The following is a 17,382-nucleotide window of genomic DNA, read 5'->3' on the forward strand; positions in this document are numbered from 1 at the left end:
CATTTAGATGCAAGTCCCATAGCTGAGGCTATTATATAAACAGTATTATGGTAATATGGCTATATTGTCTCTTCTGAGTATCACAAAATTGTACCAAGCGGACCAGTTCGTAGCTGGATTCTTCACCAATCTTTTATACCTTCTCCAGAACATAAATGTCGTTCGGTTCCCCAATTCTGTGAGTTGGAAGAATTTCCTTGGTCTCTCTATGAAACCCCTCTGTGTCTCAACTGGGCCAGGCGGCAGGACATTTCCTTTGGAATTTACGACCGCCTTCACCGGGCCTGGGTAGGGAGAGGTAGGTAGGGGGATGGTGCAAGGGGGAGGGGGTCAACTGTGCTCCCTGTACTCAAAGAGAGGGCAACGTCATGACAATATTAAGGGCCTGTCTCCAAGAGGCCATTTAGACATTTTCTCTGATTCTGGGCTAGAGGTGTCCCCCTGTTGCAACTTATAATGAACCAGATAGATTTATAATTGACTTTACCAACGAATGCCCTCCCTTCTGTTCACCTGGAAATTCCCATTAAATTGTAATTTGAGATAAACTCAGCAAAAAAAGAAATGTCCCTTTTTCAGGACCCTGTCTTTCAAAGATAATTCATAAAAATCCAAGTAACTTCACATATCTTCATTGTAAAGGGTTTAACCTCTATGGGCTAGGTGGGACGCTTACGTAACAGCCACTGGCAGCCTGTGGCGCGATTTTCAAAACCGTAAAAATCCTATTACTTCAATTTCTCAAACATATGACTATTTTACAGCTATTTAAAGACAAGACTCTCGTTAATCTAACCACACTGTCCGATTTCAAAAAGGCTTTACAACGAAAGCAAAACATTAGATTATGTCAGCAGAGTACCAAGCCAGAAATAATCAGACACCCATTTTTCAAGCCAGCATATAATGTCACCAAAACCCAGAAGACAGCTAAATGCAGCACTCACCTTTGATGATCTTCATCAGATGACAACCCTAGGACATTATGTTATACAATACATGCATGTTTTGTTCAATCAAGTTAATATTTATATCAAAAACCAGCTTTTTACATTAGCATGTGACGTTCAGAACTAGCATACCCCCCGCAAACTTCCGGGGAATTCGCTAACATTTTACTAAATTACTCACGATAAACGTTCACAAAAAGCATAACAATTATTTTAAGAATTATAGATACAGACCTCCTCTATGCACTCGATATGTCCGATTTTAAAATAGCTTTTTGGTGAAAGCACATTTTGCAATATTCTAAGTACATAGCCATGGCATCACGGGCTCGCTATTTAGACACCCGGCAAGTTTAGCACTCACCATAATCATATTTACTATTATAAAAGTTTGATTACCTTTTGTTGTCTTCGTCAGAATGCACACCCAGGACTGCTACTTCAATAACAAATGTTGGTTTGGTCCAAAATAATCCATCGTTATATCCGAATAGCGGCGTTTTGTTCGTGCGTTCCAGACACTATCCGAAATAGTAAACAAGTGTCGCGCGCATGGCGCAATTCGTGACAATAAAATTCTAAATATTCCATTACCGTACTTCGAAGCATGTCAACCGCTGTTTAAAATCAATTTTTACGCCATTTTTCTCGTAGAAAAGCGATAATATTCCGACAGGGAATCTCCTTTTCGGCAAACAGAGGAAAAAATCCCAAAGGCGGGGGCGGTCGGGTCACGCGCCTAAGCCCAGTGTCCCTTGATCGGCCACTTGAGAAAGGTGATAATGTGTTTCAGCCTGGGGCTGGAATGACGACATTCTGTTTTTTCCCGGGCTCTGAGCGCCTATGGACGACGTGGGAAGTGTCACGTTAGAGCAGAGATCCTTAGTAAATGATAGAGATGGAAAAGAAGTTCAAGAAATGGTCAGACAGGCCACTTCCTGTAAAGGAATCTCTCAGGTTTTGACCTGCTATTTGAGTTCTGTTATACTCACAGACACCATTCAAACAGTTTTAGAAAATGTAGGGTGTTTTCTATCCATATGTAATAAGTATATGCATATTCTAGTTACTGGGTAGGAGTGGTAACCAGATTAAATCGGGTATGTTTTTTATCCAGCCGTGTCAATACTGCCCCCTAGCCCTAACAGGTTAAACACTGTTTCCCATGCTTGTTCAATGAACCATAAACAACTAATGAACATGCACCTGTAGAACGGTTGTTAAGACACTAACAGCTTACAGACGGTAGGCAATTAAGGTCACAGTTATGAAAACTTAGGACACTAAAGAGGCCTTTCTACTGACTCTGAAAAACACAAAAAGAAAGATGCCCAGGGTCCCTGCTCATCTTCGTGAACGTGCCTTAGGCATGATGCAAGGAGGCATGAGGACTGCAAATGTGACCAGGGCAATAAATTGCAATGTCCGTACTGTGAGACGCCTAAGACAGCGCTACAGGGAGACAGGACGGACAGCTGATCATCCTCACAGTGGCAGACCACGTGTAACAACACCTGCACAGAATCGGTACATCCGAACATCACACCTGCGGGACAGGTACAGGATGGCAACAACAACTACCCGAGGTATACCAGGAACGCACAATCCCTCCATCAGTACTCAACCAGTCCGCAATAAGCTGAGAGAGGCTGGACTGAGGGCTTGCAGGCCTGTTGTAAGGCAGGTCCTCACCAGACATCACCAGCAACAACGTTGCCTATGGGCACAAACCCACAGTAGCTGGACCAGGCAGGACTGGCAAAAAGTGCTCTTCACTGACGAGTCGCAGTTTTGTCTCACCAGGGGTGATGGTCGGATTCGCGTTTATCGTTGAAGGAATGAGCATTACACTGAGGCCTGTACTCTGGAGCGGAATCGATTTTGAGGTGGATGGTCTGGGGCGGTGTGTCACAGCATCATCGGACCAAGCTTGTTGTCATTGCAGGCATTCTCAACGCTGTGCGTTACAGGGAAGACATCCTCCTCCCTCATGTGGTACCCTTCCTGCAGGCTCATCCTGACATGACCCTCCAGCATGACAATCCCAACAGCCATACTGCTCGTTCTGTGCGCAATGTCCTGCAAGACCTGAATGTCAGTGTTCTGCCATGGCCAGCGAAGAGCCCGGATCTCAATCCCATGGAGCACGTCTGGGACCTGTTGGATCGGAGGGTGAGGGCTAGGGCCATTCCCTTCAGAAATGTTTTGAACTTGCAGGTGCCTTGGTGGAAGAGTGGGGTAACATCTCACAGCAAGAACTGGCAAATCTGGTGCAGTCCATGAGGAGGAGATGCACTGCAGTACTTGTTAGTTTAGATTACTTGTTAGATATTACTGCATGGTTGGAACTAGAAGCACAAGCATTTCGCTACACTCGCATTAACATCTGCTAACCATGTGTATGTCACAAATACATTTTGATTTGAGGAGGAAATGCACTCCACTACTTAATGCAGCTGGTGGCCACACCAGATACTAACTGTTACTTTTGATTTTGACCCCCCGATTGTTCAGGGACACATTCTTCAATTTCTGTTAGTCACATGTCTGTGGAACTTGTTCAGTTTATGTCTCAGTTGTTGAATCTTGTTACGTTCATATAAATATTTACACATGTTAAGTTTGCTGAAAATAAACGCAGTTGACAGTGAGGCCGTTTCTTTTTTTGCTGAGTTTGTGTCCTCAGAGAGTATATGGAAGCGCGAACTAATGAAGTCATATGACAGCTAGAGTAAATAGTAGCGTGTGTGTGTAATTAACCTTGACATTACACACCCTCAGCGAAGAAACATTTTCTCATGAAATCATGTAACTTATAATTAGAGGAAAGGATTCCTGTCAATGCACCCTGCTACAAGCAGGAAACGCATTATGGACAAACCAGAAATGTAACATATCTGTTTGATAGTAACCCTGTCTTGAATGTTGAAGTGTGAACTATCTTGTCATCTTTTTGGCTAACCACAATGGAACATTATAATCTTTTAGGACCCTATTCCAACTAAACTACTGAAAGAGCTGCTTCCTGTGCTTGGCCCTCCTATGTTGAACGTAATAAACGGCTCTCTATCCACTGGATGTGTACCAAACATACTAAAAGTGGCAGTAATAAAGCCTCTCTTGAAAAAGCCAAATCTTGACCCAGAAAATATAAAAAACTATCAGCCTATATAGAATCTTCCATTGCTCTCAAAAAAAATTGAAAAAGCTGTTGCGCAGCAACTCACCGCCTTCCTAAAGACAAACAATGTATACGAAACGCTTCAGTCTGGTTTTAGACCCCATCATAGCACTGAGACTGCACTTGTGAAGGTGGTAAATTACCTTTTAATGACGTCAGATCGAGGCTCTGCATCTGTCCTCGTGCTCCTAGATCTTAGTGCTGCTTTTGATACCATCGATCACCACATTCTTTTGGAGAGATTGGAAACCCAAATTGGTCTACATGGAAAAATTCTGTCCTGGTTTAGATCTTATCTGTCAGAAAGATATCAGTTTGTCTCTGTGAATGGTTTGTCCTCTGACAAATCAACTGTAAATTTCGGTGTTCCTCAAGGTTCCGTTTTAGGACCACTATTGTTTTCACTATATATTTTACTTCTTGGGGATGTCAGTCGAAAACATAATGTTACATTTCACTGCTATGCGGATGACACACAGCTGTACATTTCAATGAAACATGGTGAAGCCCCAAAATTGCCCTCGCTAGAAGCCTGTGTTTCAGACATAAGGAAGTGGATGGCTGCAAAATTTCTACTTTTAAACTCGGACAAAACAGAGATGTTTGTTCTAGGTCCCAAGAAACAAAGAGATCTTCTGTTGAATCTGACAATTAACCTCTATGTGACCGGCGGGACGAATTCGTCCCACCTACGTAACATCCACTGCCAGCCTGTGGCGCGATTTTCAAAATCTTCAAAATCCTATTACTTCAATTTCTCAAACATATGACTATTTTACAGCCATTTAAAGATAAGACTCTCGTTAATCTAACCACACTGTCCGATTTCAAAAAGGCTTTACAACGAAAGCAAAACATTAGATTATGTCAGCAGAGTACCAAGCCAGAAATAATCAGACACCCATTTTTCAAGCCAGCATATAATGTCACCAAAACCCAGAAGACAGCTAAATGCAGCACTCACCTTTGATGATCTTCATCAGATGACAACCCTAGGACATTATGTTATACAATACATGCATGTTTTGTTCAATCAAGTTCATATTTATATCAAAAACCAGCTTTTTACATTAGCATGTGACGTTCAGAACTAGCATACCCCCCGCAAACTTACGGGGAATTCGCTAACATTTTACTAAATTACTCACGATAAACGTTCACAAAAAGCATAACAATTATTTTAAGAATTATAGATACAGACCTCCTCTATGCACTCGATATGTCCGATTTTAAAATAGCTTTTTGGTGAAAGCACATTTTGCAATATTCTAAGTATATAGCCCAGGCATCACGGGCTCGCTATTTAGACACCCGGCAAGTTTAGCACTCACCATAATCATATTTACTATTATAAAAATGTCATTACCTTTTGTTGTCTTCGTCAGAATGCACACCCAGGACGTCTACTTCAATAACAAATGTTGGTTTGGTCCAAAATAATCCATCGTTATATCCGAATAGCGGCGTTTTGTTCGTGCGTTCCAGACACTATCCGAAATAGTAAAGAAGTGTCGCGCGCTTGGCGCAATTCCTGACAATAAAATTCAAAGTATTCAATTGCCGTACGTCGAAGCATGTCAACCGCTGTTTAAAATCAATTTTTACGTCATTTTTCTCGTAGAAAAGCGGTAAAATTCCGACAGGGAATCTCCTTTTCGGCAAACAGAGGAAAAAATCCCAAAGGCGGGGGCGGTCGGGGTCACGCGCATAAGCTAGTGTCTCTTGATGGGCCACTTGAGAAAGGCGATAATGTGTTTCAGCCTGGGGCTGGAATGACGACATTCTGTTTTTTCCCGGGCTATGAGAGCCTATGGACGACGTGGGAAGTGTCACGTTAGAGCAGAGATCCTTAGTAAATGATAGAGATGGCAAAGAAGTTCCAGAAATGGTCAGACAGGCCACTTCCTGTAAAGGAATCTCTCAGGTTTTGACCTGCCATTTGAGTTCTGTTATACTCACAGACACCATTCAAACAGTTTTAGAAAATTTAGGGTGTTTTCTATCCATATGTAATAAGTATATGCATATTCTAGTTACTGAGTAGGAGTGGTAACCAGATTAAATCGGGTATGTTTTTTATCCAGCCGTGTCAATGCTGCCCCCTAGCCCTAACAGGTTAATCTGGATGGTTGTACAGTCGTCTCAAATAAAACTGTGAAGGACCTTGGTGTTACTCTGGACCCTGATCTCTCTTTTGAAGAACATATCAAGACTGTTTCAAGGACAGCTTTTTTCCATCTACGTAACATTGCAAAAATCAGAAACTTTCTGTCCAAAAATGATGCAGAAAAATGAATCCATGCTTTTGTTACTTCTAGGTTGGACTACTGCAATGCTCTACTTTCCGGCTACCTGGATAAGCACTAAATAAACTTCAGTTAGTGCTAAATACGGCTGCTAGAATCCTGACTAGAAGCCAAAAATGTGATCATATTACTCCAGTGCTAGCCTCCCTACACTGGCTTCCTGTTAAGGCAAGGGCTGATTTTCAAGGTTTAACTGCTAACCTACAAAGCATTACATGGGCTTGCGCCTACCTATCTTTCCGATTTGGTCCTGCCGTACATACCTACACGTACGCTACGGTCACAAGACGCGGGCCTCCTAATTGTCCCTACAATTTCTAAGCAAACAGCTGGAGGCAGGGCTTTCTCCTATAGAGCTCCATTTTTATGGAATGGTCTGCCTACCCATGTGAGAGACGCAGACTCAGTCTCAACCTTTAAGTCTTTACTGAAGACTCATCTCTTCCGTAGGTCCTATGATTAAGTGTAGTCTGGCCCAGGGGTGTGAAGGTCAACGGAAAGGCTGGAGCAACGAACCGCCCTTGCTGTCTCTGCCTGTCCGGTTCCCCTCTCTCCACTGGGATTCTCTGCCTCTAACCCTATTACAGGGGCTGAGTCACTGGCTTACTGGTGTTCTTCCATGCCGTCCCTGGGAGGGGTGCGTCACTTGAGTGGGTTGAGTCACTGACGTGGTCTTCCTGTCTGGGTTGGCGTCCCCCCCCCCTTGGGTTGTGCCGTGGTGGAGATCTTTGTGGGCTATACTCGGCCTTGTCTCAGGATGGTAAGTTGGTGGAGATATCCCTCCAGTGGTGTGGGGGCTGTGCTTGGGCAAAGTGGGTGGGGTTATATCCTGCCTGTTTGGCCCTGTCTGGGGGTTTCATCGGATGGGGCCACAGTGTCTCCTGACCCCTCCTGTCTCAGCCTCCAGTATTTATGCTGCATTAGTTTATGTGTCGGGGGGCTAGGGTCAGTCTGTTACATCTGGAGTATTTCTCTTGTCTTATCCGGTGTCCTGTGTGAATTTAAATATGCTCTCTCTAATTCTCTCTTTCTCTCTTTCTTTCTCTCTCTCGAGGACCTGAGCCCTAGGACCATGCCTCAGGACTACCTGGCATGATGACTCCTTGCTGTCCCCAGTCCACCTGGCCGTGCTGCTGCTCCAGTTTCAACTGTTCTGCCTGCGGTTATGGAACCCTGACCTGTTCACCGGACGTGCTACCTGTCCCAGACCTGCTGTCCCAGACCTGCTGGGACCCTGACCTGTTCACCGGACGTGCTACCTGTCCCAGACCTGCTGGAACCCTGACCTGTTCACCGGACGTGCTACCTGTCCCAGACCTGCTGTTTTCAACTCTCTAGAGACAGCAGGAGCGGTAGAGATACTCTCAAAGATCGGCTATGAAAAAGCCAACTGACACTTACTCTTGTTGCACCCTCGACAACTACTATGATTATTATTATTTGACCATGCTGGTCATTTATGAACATTTGATCATCTTGGCCATGTGCTGTTATAATCTCCACCCGGCACAGCCAGAAGAGGACTGGCCACCCCTCATAGCCTGGTTCCTCTCTAGGTTTCTTCCTAGGTTTTGGCCTTTCTAGGGAGTTTTTCCTAGCCACCATTCTTCTACACCTGCATTGCTTGCTGTTTGGGGTTTTAGGCTGGGTTTCTGTACAGCACTTTGAGATATCAGCTGATGTAAGAAGGGCTATATAAATGCATTTGATTTGATCAACTGGCAGCACAGGTTGAAGCAAAGTATAGTGCCATTGTTTTCAGGAAGTGGTGCTCATGTTGAAATGAGGGACAGGAGGTAGACTAAGGGCAAGGAAGCCACCTGAACTGCCTTACAAAGAAAGAGCAGTCTACGGAAACAGTGAATCTGAGAAAAATGGCTTTAAAGACATTTGTCACCAAAGGTAAAAGGTCAAGTAGTCAAAAATGTAGGCTACAACTTCTTTACCCATCAACCAATCATTGCCCTTCTTTATGAGCCGTTGGAAAAGCTGCTTGGTCTTGTTCAAAGCTCAATGGGTACTTTGCCAATGAGTTGTTGGTTTAGGCTGAGTGGGCTCAAAGTGTACTAGGCCTATGAGTTGTGGTTTAGGCTGATTGGGCTCAAAGGAGACTAGGCCTATGAGTTGTTGGTTTAGGCTGAGTGGGCTCGAGTGGGACTTGGCCTATGAGTTGTTGGTTTAGGCTGAGTAGGCTCAAAGTATACTAGGCCTATGAGTTGTTGGTTTAGGCTGATTGGGCTCAAAGTATACTAGGCCTATGAGTTGTTGGTTTAGGCTGATTGGGCTCAAAGGAGACTAGGCTTATGAGTTGTTGGTTTAGGCTGAGTGGGCTCGAGTGGGACTTGGCCTATGAGTTGTTGGTTTATGCTGAGTGGACTCAAGGGGGACTTGGACTATGAGTTGTTGGTTTAGGCTGAGTGGGCTCAAGGGGGACTTGGCCAATGAGTGGTTGGTTTGAGGTTGAGTAGGCTCAAAGTTGTTAATGGTGCGTCAGTTCGTTTCTGGTATCAGAACAAAATAGTCAGCACATAGTAACTTTTGATTTATTTGTACTTTAATTAATGCAAACACGTGTATGGTAAATATGTGGTTCGTATATACGGGCTCACTGAAATACCACGCAGGGCAGACAGAGAACTGAAATGTCATCACAAGTTCTTCTTTAAATACTTCTTGACAGACGTAGTTCCCACCCCTTGATGGGCCTGTCAGAGTAGAGTCTGGGTGTGGTTTAGACTTACTCCAGCCTATCGTTGGCGTGCAGGTTGGTCCCAACCTCTTGACGCATCACATGTTGCCTGGCGTTGGATCTTATCTTCTTAGTGTATACTCAAGAGTCAGCAACCACTCAATTTCCAGTGATTTACTTATACTGTTGTTTCTCCACTCTACCTGTTCCTCACATGCTCCCCTTGTGATGGGTTTCACAACCTCCTATCACTAAGTCAGCTGCCTACACCTTGTTACACAATGCACAGTTCTCTAAAACCCCTACATTGCAAACATTATCTTGTTATTGCTGTTGTTCAGCAAAAAGCTCTTGCAAAACCCTGTTTTAAAGCATCAGCATTCTGTCCACATGACCCACCATCACATGAGCCACTTACTCTAACATATATCAATATTCAATTATCTATAGTTTATATACTTAATATTGTAGCATAGCTTCCCCGGTATATTATATAAGTTATGCAAACAAATAGTCAGTTCAACCCTAACAAAGTGTACTAGGCCTATGAGTTGTTGGTTTATGCTGAGTGGGCTCAAAGTATACTAGGCCTATGAGTTGTTGGTTTAGGCTGAGTGTTTTTCTACTGTAGATTTTTGCTACTTAACAAGGACAACACACAGGTCTTTCCATCATTGTATGATTTTTTTGTGTGCAAATGAACTCAAGCTTACGGACAATGTCAAATGTGATATTGCGAAGCACCTGAGTGAGTTGGGTGCGCAATTACGCAGGTACTTTCCCGAAACGGATGACACAAACAACTGGATTCGTTATCCCTTTCATGCCCTTCCTCCAGTCTACTTACCAATATCTTAACAAGAGAGCGTCATCGAAATTGCAACAAGCGGTTCTGTGAAAATTGAATTTAATCAGAAGCCACCGCCAGATTTCTGGATTGGGCTGTGCTCAGAGTATCCTGCCTTGGCAAATCGCGCTGTTAAGACACTGATGCCCTTTGTGTTAAAGGAATTTTATATCTTGATGATAATAATCAATAATCAATTCACCTTGACTAATGCCCAAGGTTTGTAAGACAATGGGTTAAAATAATTAGGCAAGGACTCAGCTTTCTGCAAAAGGTTTCTGTAGCTTTATTCATGAGAACGTTCTGGCGTCAGGATAACAAAACAGTCATTATATAGTTCTTGCTTACTTACACACATGCATTTACACACAATCTGTTGGTGACCTGCAACTCCCATTGACTTCTCACGCTGTTTATCACATTCTGGCTCAGCCTGTTCCTTTCCTTCAAGGTTAGGAACTCTTTGAAGTTTTACTCCCTTGACCATCTGCTTCTGTAGCTCTCTATACTAATTGCATACACACATTTCTTTCCCTCTCCAGTGGTTCCTGGACTTTCCGGAACTAATCAGACCAATCGATCCCTACATTGATCATTACATTGATTATTCATTAACCATGCTGTATGACTAATAATTCATCATGGTTTATTGATTCATTTACCTTTATTAGATAATTCTCTTATCACTTTGCAACCATGTACCTATGTGAGAGTGGATTCTCAGCCCTCACTAGCATAAAAACTAAATACAGGCAGACTGTGTGTGGAAAATTATTTAAGACTGAGACGCTCTCCAAAACAACCCAACATTGCAGAGTTATGAGCATCCTTTCAAGCACACCCTTCTCATTAACCTGTGGTGAGTTATTCACAATTTTTGTATGACTCAGCTCTCTCTCATGTATGACCCAGCTCTCGCTACCATGTATGAACCAGCTCTCTCTATCATGTATGAACAATTTCTCTCTATCATGTATGAACCAGCTCTCTCTATCATGTACGACTCAGCTCTATCATGTATGACTCAGCTCTCTCTGTCATGTCTGATTGAGTTCTTCTCTGAGTGTGGGTAAAGTTATGATGTCCTGACCTGTTTCACCTTTCTCCTCCTCTAACTTTACTTTGTTGTCTCTACCACCCTCTACTGTCAGTTCCTGGAATATTACCAGTGCATTCATACTGTATAAGGGATGCATAATGGGACCTTATTCCCTACATAGTGTACTACTTTTGACCATAGCCCCATGGACCCATACTGTGGATATTTAATTATACCAGTTCTGACTTAAACTCACTAATGAGAAGATCTCAATTGCATACTCCTTCTCAAACCCTTTGGAGAAGAAGGTTAAAGGGGTGGGACTTCTGGCTTTCTCATCCAATGGGTTTTGGCAAGGAGACGAGGAGAGGAAGTGAGGAGTATGGCATTTAATTCCCTGTCTGTCCTTCAACTGAGATGTTAGGCTGTCCAATTGGTTTCCTTCAACTAAGGCGTTAGGCTACCCTCTTAAAGGTGTATGTCAACTGTCTCGTCAGATAATGATTCCATGGCACAATATATTTATCTAGTTTTTTCATTTATGAGAACATCATATAACATTTAACAAACAAACTGCAGGAAAACACAGTACAATAGTAAACAATAAATGTTGATTGTTTTTTAATGTATGTTCTTTATATATCTTAGAATGTAGTAGGACATTGGTTTGAGTTGCTTTGACATTCTTGTTGGTTTTATTTTACCTTTATTTAACTAGGCAAGTCAGTTAAGAAATAATTCTTATTTACAAAGACAGCCTAGGAACAGTGGTTTAACTTCCTTGTTCAGGGGCAGACCTACAGATTTTTACCTTGTCAGCTTGGGGATTCGACCTAGCATCCTTTCGGTTACCGGCCCAATGCTCTAAAGCTTCTTAGGGCTAGGACCCTTTTTTCTCAATTTATGCCTGAATGACGTGCCCAAAGTAAACTGCCTGTTGCTCAAGCCCTGAAAAGCTAGGATATGCATATAATTGGTACCATTGGAAAGAAAACACTTTGAAGTTTGTAGAAATGTTAAAATAATGTAGGAGAATATAACACAATAGATATGGTAGGAGAAAATCCAAATAAAAACCAACCAGATTTCTTTCTTTTTGAGAGACCATGCTCTTACAATGGAAAGTATAGGGGCATACTGAATTCTAGCTCCCAGGATGCAATTCCTATGGCTCCCACAGGGTGTCAGCAGTCTATCTTCAAGGTTTCAGGCTTGTAACTTCCAAAACAAATAAGAAATATCAGTTTAAGTACAGGGACAGAGTCTTGGAAATTCGTGTTTGGGCACCATGAAGACAAGACGCACATGCTAAAATCGGTTTCCTATTGAACATACTTCTTTCCGTAAGAAATATTATAGTTTGATTACATTTTAGGGTATCTGAGGAGTAAATAGAAACATATTTTGAGTTGATGAAACAAAGTTTAGGGGTAGATTTTTGGATTCCTTTCCCTGTTTGTTGAACGAGTGGATTACTCAAATCGATGGCGCCAACTAAACAGATTTTTTGGGATATAAAGAAGGATTTTATCTAACAAAACGACACTACATGTTATAGCTGTGACCCTTTGGATGACAAATCAGAGTAAGATTTTTTAAAGTAAGTGAATATTTAATCGCTATTTGTGAATTTATGAAACCTGTGACGGTAGAAAAATATTTTGATGTGGGGCGCCGTCCTCAAACAATCGCATGGCATGCTTTTGCTGTAATAGCTACTGTAAATCGGACAGTGCCGTTAGATTAACAAGATTTTAAGCTTTCAACCGATATAAGACAATTGTATGTACCTAAATGTTTAATATCCATCATTTTTATAATTATTTATTTGAATTGCACACCATCCAGTTTCACCGGAAGTTGTCCCGCTAGCGGGACGCCTAACCACTAGGCTACCTGCCGCCGAAAACCTGATTTAAAGCCCTCATATGTATACACTGGGTGTATAAAACATTAAGAACACCTTCAGTAGAAGAGCTAAGTGACTTCAACGTGGCACTGTCATAGGATGCCATCTTTCCAACAAGTCAGTTTGTCAAATTTCTGCCCAGCTAGAGCTGCCCTGGTCAACTGTAAGTGCTGTTATTGGGAAGTGGAAACGTCTAGGCCAGGGGCGAAAATCTGATATCCACTTTGGAGGGGACAATTACATGAAATTTTCTCAAGAGCAATTCCTGAGGGGGACACCAAAAGTAGTGCTGTAACACATAGCCTACATTGTAATATGGTAAATGTATATTGAGGAACCAAAGAAATAAGGTGTTTGCCGTACTCCTAACTACCGGTACCCAAAACTACACAACTAATCACAACAGCAATAGCATTGCCTTTAACAAATCTTAGTTCAGTCACCAGTTTAAGTTGAGAGTGGGGGTATCCATGGCATTTTCCAATTATGTTCCTATTTTACAAGTAAAAAAAATTGAGAACCTTTCATAATGTTGCCAAACAAAGACTCAACAAACTTACCTGAGACTCCCTGTCTCTGCCAGTCTGTCCCTGCATATCTGTCCCCAACTCTGCTGTCTGTGTGCCATCTGTTGCCTGCTCTGCCTAATGACATCATTGTGAAACATTTCCATTAGAATTTCATTTCTTTCTTATGAACATTTTATCAACTAGTCTTTGAGATATTAGGCTACCAGGGTTCTTACTATGCGTTTTGGTGTATTGAAAAATACTCTGTCTGTCTTTTATTTTTCTGCCTGGCTGGCTACACACACAGTGTGTAGGTTATTTACAGTAGGAGATGGGCTTCTATCATCTTCAATCATTCTATATGGGCTTCGATCTAAAAGGTAGCTAGCAAATGTGAAACGGATTAAAATGACAAGAGTTGACAGCTATATGAGTTCACCATTTACACAACATATGCTGCAACCTTTTGTAATTTTAATAGTTTGTTTCATATTGGCTGGCTTCCAACAATAGCTGAATTTGCAAAGCTAGCGAGCACCAATTCAGTTTCAGTGGTGTTTGCTATAATCTTTGCTACCCGGGTTAAATAAAGGTGAAATAAAATAAATAAATAAAAGTTCCCTTGCGACAATTTAGCTTTTGCAACGAGACCATTAAATATATTTAAGACAATGGTAGAAGAGAGTGTAGTTCTGTTCAGTTTGGACTTCAGTTTATCGCTAACCTTATCACAGGGACTTTGAAGCACTAACTTACATCATCTGCATGCTGATTCCATCTTTGACGACGCCACATAAATGGAATAGGTACTAGCTAGCTTAATAGTTAATATTTGTGTACTAGCTCTGCATATTCAGCTAGTGTGTGTGTGCGCGATTGACTGGATGAACCTCACGGCAGTTACGTAGCAAGCTAAGGAACTGGCAGTGGATCAAACCATTGTGAGGCAAAGGGCGGGGGAGGTCCCAATCTTTTGAAACTTAAAAACGCGCTATTAAGTGTCTATAATCAGCACAATTGCTTTCATTGCGTATTATTAATATTATTTAAATTACATAGTTATGTTTCAGTGATATATTGGGGGGGACAAATCATATTTTTCCCAGGATGGGGGGGTCGTGTCCCCCCCGTCCCCCCCGGGATTTCCGCCCCTGGTCTAGGCGCAACAACGGCTCACCCACAGTGGTAGGCCACACAAGCTCACAGAAGGGGACCACTGAGTGCTGAAGCATGTAACACGTAAAAATTGTCTGTCCTCGGTTGCAGCACTCACTACCGAGTTCCAAACTGTCTCTGGAAGCAACGTCAGCACAATAACTGTTTGTCGGGAGCTTCACGAAGCAGCTACACACAAGCCTAAGATCACCATGCGCAATGCCAAGAGTTGGCTTGAGTGGTGTAAAGCTCGCCGCCATTGCACTCTGGAGCAGTGGAAACGTGTTCTCTGGAGTGATGGATCACACTTCATCATTTGACAGTCCGACGATGAATCTGGGTTTGGCGGATGCCAGGAGAATGCTACCTGTCCGAATGCATAGTGCCAACTGTGCATAGTGCCAACTGTACATTTTTGTGGAGGAGGAATAATGGTCTGGGGCTGTTTTTCATGGTTTGGGCTAGGCCCCTTAATTCCAGCGAAGGGAAATGTTAACGCTACAGCATATAATCACATGTATGACTCAGGTCTATCTATCATGTATGACTCAGCCCTCTCTATCGTGTATGACTCAGCTCACGCTATCATGTATGAACCAGCCCCTCTATCATGTCTGATTGAGTCCTTCTCTGAGTTTGGGTAAAGTTACAGTCCTGACCTGTCTCTCCTCTCACCTTTCTCATTGTAACTTTAATTTGTCTCTACTGCCCTCTACTCTCAGTTCCTGGAAAATGACCAGTGCTTTCATACTGCGTAATGGATTAGCTAACTTACATACCCAGGGGATGTGTCCCAAATGGCACCCTATTCCCGACACAGTGCACTAATTTTGACCAGAGCCACATGGGCCCATACTGTGGATATTTAATTATACCAGTTATGACTTGAACTCACTAATGATCAGGAGCATTTTGTCACCCCTGGGAAGATCTCAATTGCATACTCCTTGCGACCTCTCTCATCTCCTCAAAACCCATAGGAGGCGAAGGTCAAAGGGGAGGGACCTCTGGCTTTCTTATCCAATGGTTTTATTTAAAAAAATGATTTAACCTATATTTAACCAGGCAAGTCAGTTAAGAACAAATTCTTATTTACAATGACGGCCTACTAGGTTTTGACAAGATGTTAGGCTGTCCAATGGGTTTTCTTCAACTGAGGCGTTAGGCTGTCCTCGGGTGGTAAAAAGGTGTATGTCAACTGTCCCATCAGGATATGACTCCATGACATATTACAATTATCTAGTTTTCTTTTCATTTATGAAAACATATTACATTTCACAAACAAATTGCAGGAAAATACAGTACAATAGTAAACAATAAAACCAAAAAGAATATCAAAGCAACTCAAATCAATGTCCTACTACATTCAAAAACATTTATAGAAAATAAATTAAAAAGTAGAGAGAAAAAAAAATCAACATCTCATGTAGATTAAAAGCCTCCCAAATTATACTATATTCAAAATATAGACATCTCAGATTCACCATTGCATTACGTTTGTTAAAATGTGTTACACCATGAGTTCTCTCTTAAAAACCCATATGCACAACAACAGCACCAAGTGAGTAATATGAAAATACATTATGATCATATTCCAAGAGAATAGCGACTTGGCCATCCGGTATCTGTATTCCAATGTCGTACAGCAGCACTCTCAGTCCGGTGCAAAGCTACTGTAAACAAGGTTATTTTGCTGCATTTCTGTCTCAGTTGTGAAAGAGGTCTCAATACAGTGAAAATTAGGGAATGTTTTGAGTGTGACAAAGGGATAAAGTGCTCCTCCAAAAAATATAATGCAAGTCGCAATTAACCATGCCTTTGAAAATTGGATTGATGTGCTGTGTAATTCAATTTAATCACCTAAGACTATGGCAGCACCATCCTCAATGAAGCACCAGCTGCGCACACACACAGAAAGAAAGCATTCCAGGTGAAGCTGGTTGAGAGCATGCCAAGAGTGTTGGGCAGAGAGCCTAACTAATAATGAAAAAACAGATATTATATAGGACCTAAAAAGCTTAGTCAGACTGGTTCCAACTCCCATAAGCCACACAGGATGGTGTTTTACCCCCAACCCAGCTTAGTTTCCCAGATGCCAGGAAGATGAGAATGAGGCATTGTTCTAAACTCTTCCAGGCTATCTCTATCTTGGGTCACACACACCACATCTTGTCTATAGAATGCCAGCTTTAGGTAATTATCACCAAGTCATTGTCAGCCCAAGCGATCTAGCAAAACACATTTCCTTGACCCTACACCCAGACTATCTGCAGGAAGCTAGAGTAGAAACCATCTATTGCCAGCCCAAGCTTGAAAGGACTCCTCAGTTAACTCAGAAAGAGAGAGAGAGAGTCCTAAGAACCTTACTCTATTTCATAAAACAACAATTTGGTGCATAAATATAACATTATCTTGTAATCCTGCTACCACAGGGTCTGTAGTGACACCTCAAGCGATGCAGTGCCTTAGACCGCTGTGCCCCTCGGGAGGCCTTTGACTTGCTAACTGGTGGTAGTTATACATGTGCTGTGTTCCACCAGTTGGCATTTCAGAGATTCCTAGTTCTGACTAGCATTTGAATGCGGCATGTACCAAAAAAGGTGCTGAAAGGTTTTTTGGGTGCCGGTACTTTTTATATTTACAGTTGAAGTCGGAAGTTTACATACACCTTAGCCAAATACATTTAAACTCAGTTTTTCACAATTCCTGACATTTAATCCTAGTAAAAATTCCTGTTTTAGGTCAATTAGGATCACCACTTTATTTTAAGAATTTGAAATGTCAGAATAATAGTAGA

The sequence above is a fragment of the Salmo salar genome, chromosome 17, assembly GCF_965601325.2.
Source record: "Salmo salar chromosome 17, fSalSal1, whole genome shotgun sequence".
NCBI lineage: Eukaryota > Metazoa > Chordata > Actinopteri > Salmoniformes > Salmonidae > Salmo > Salmo salar.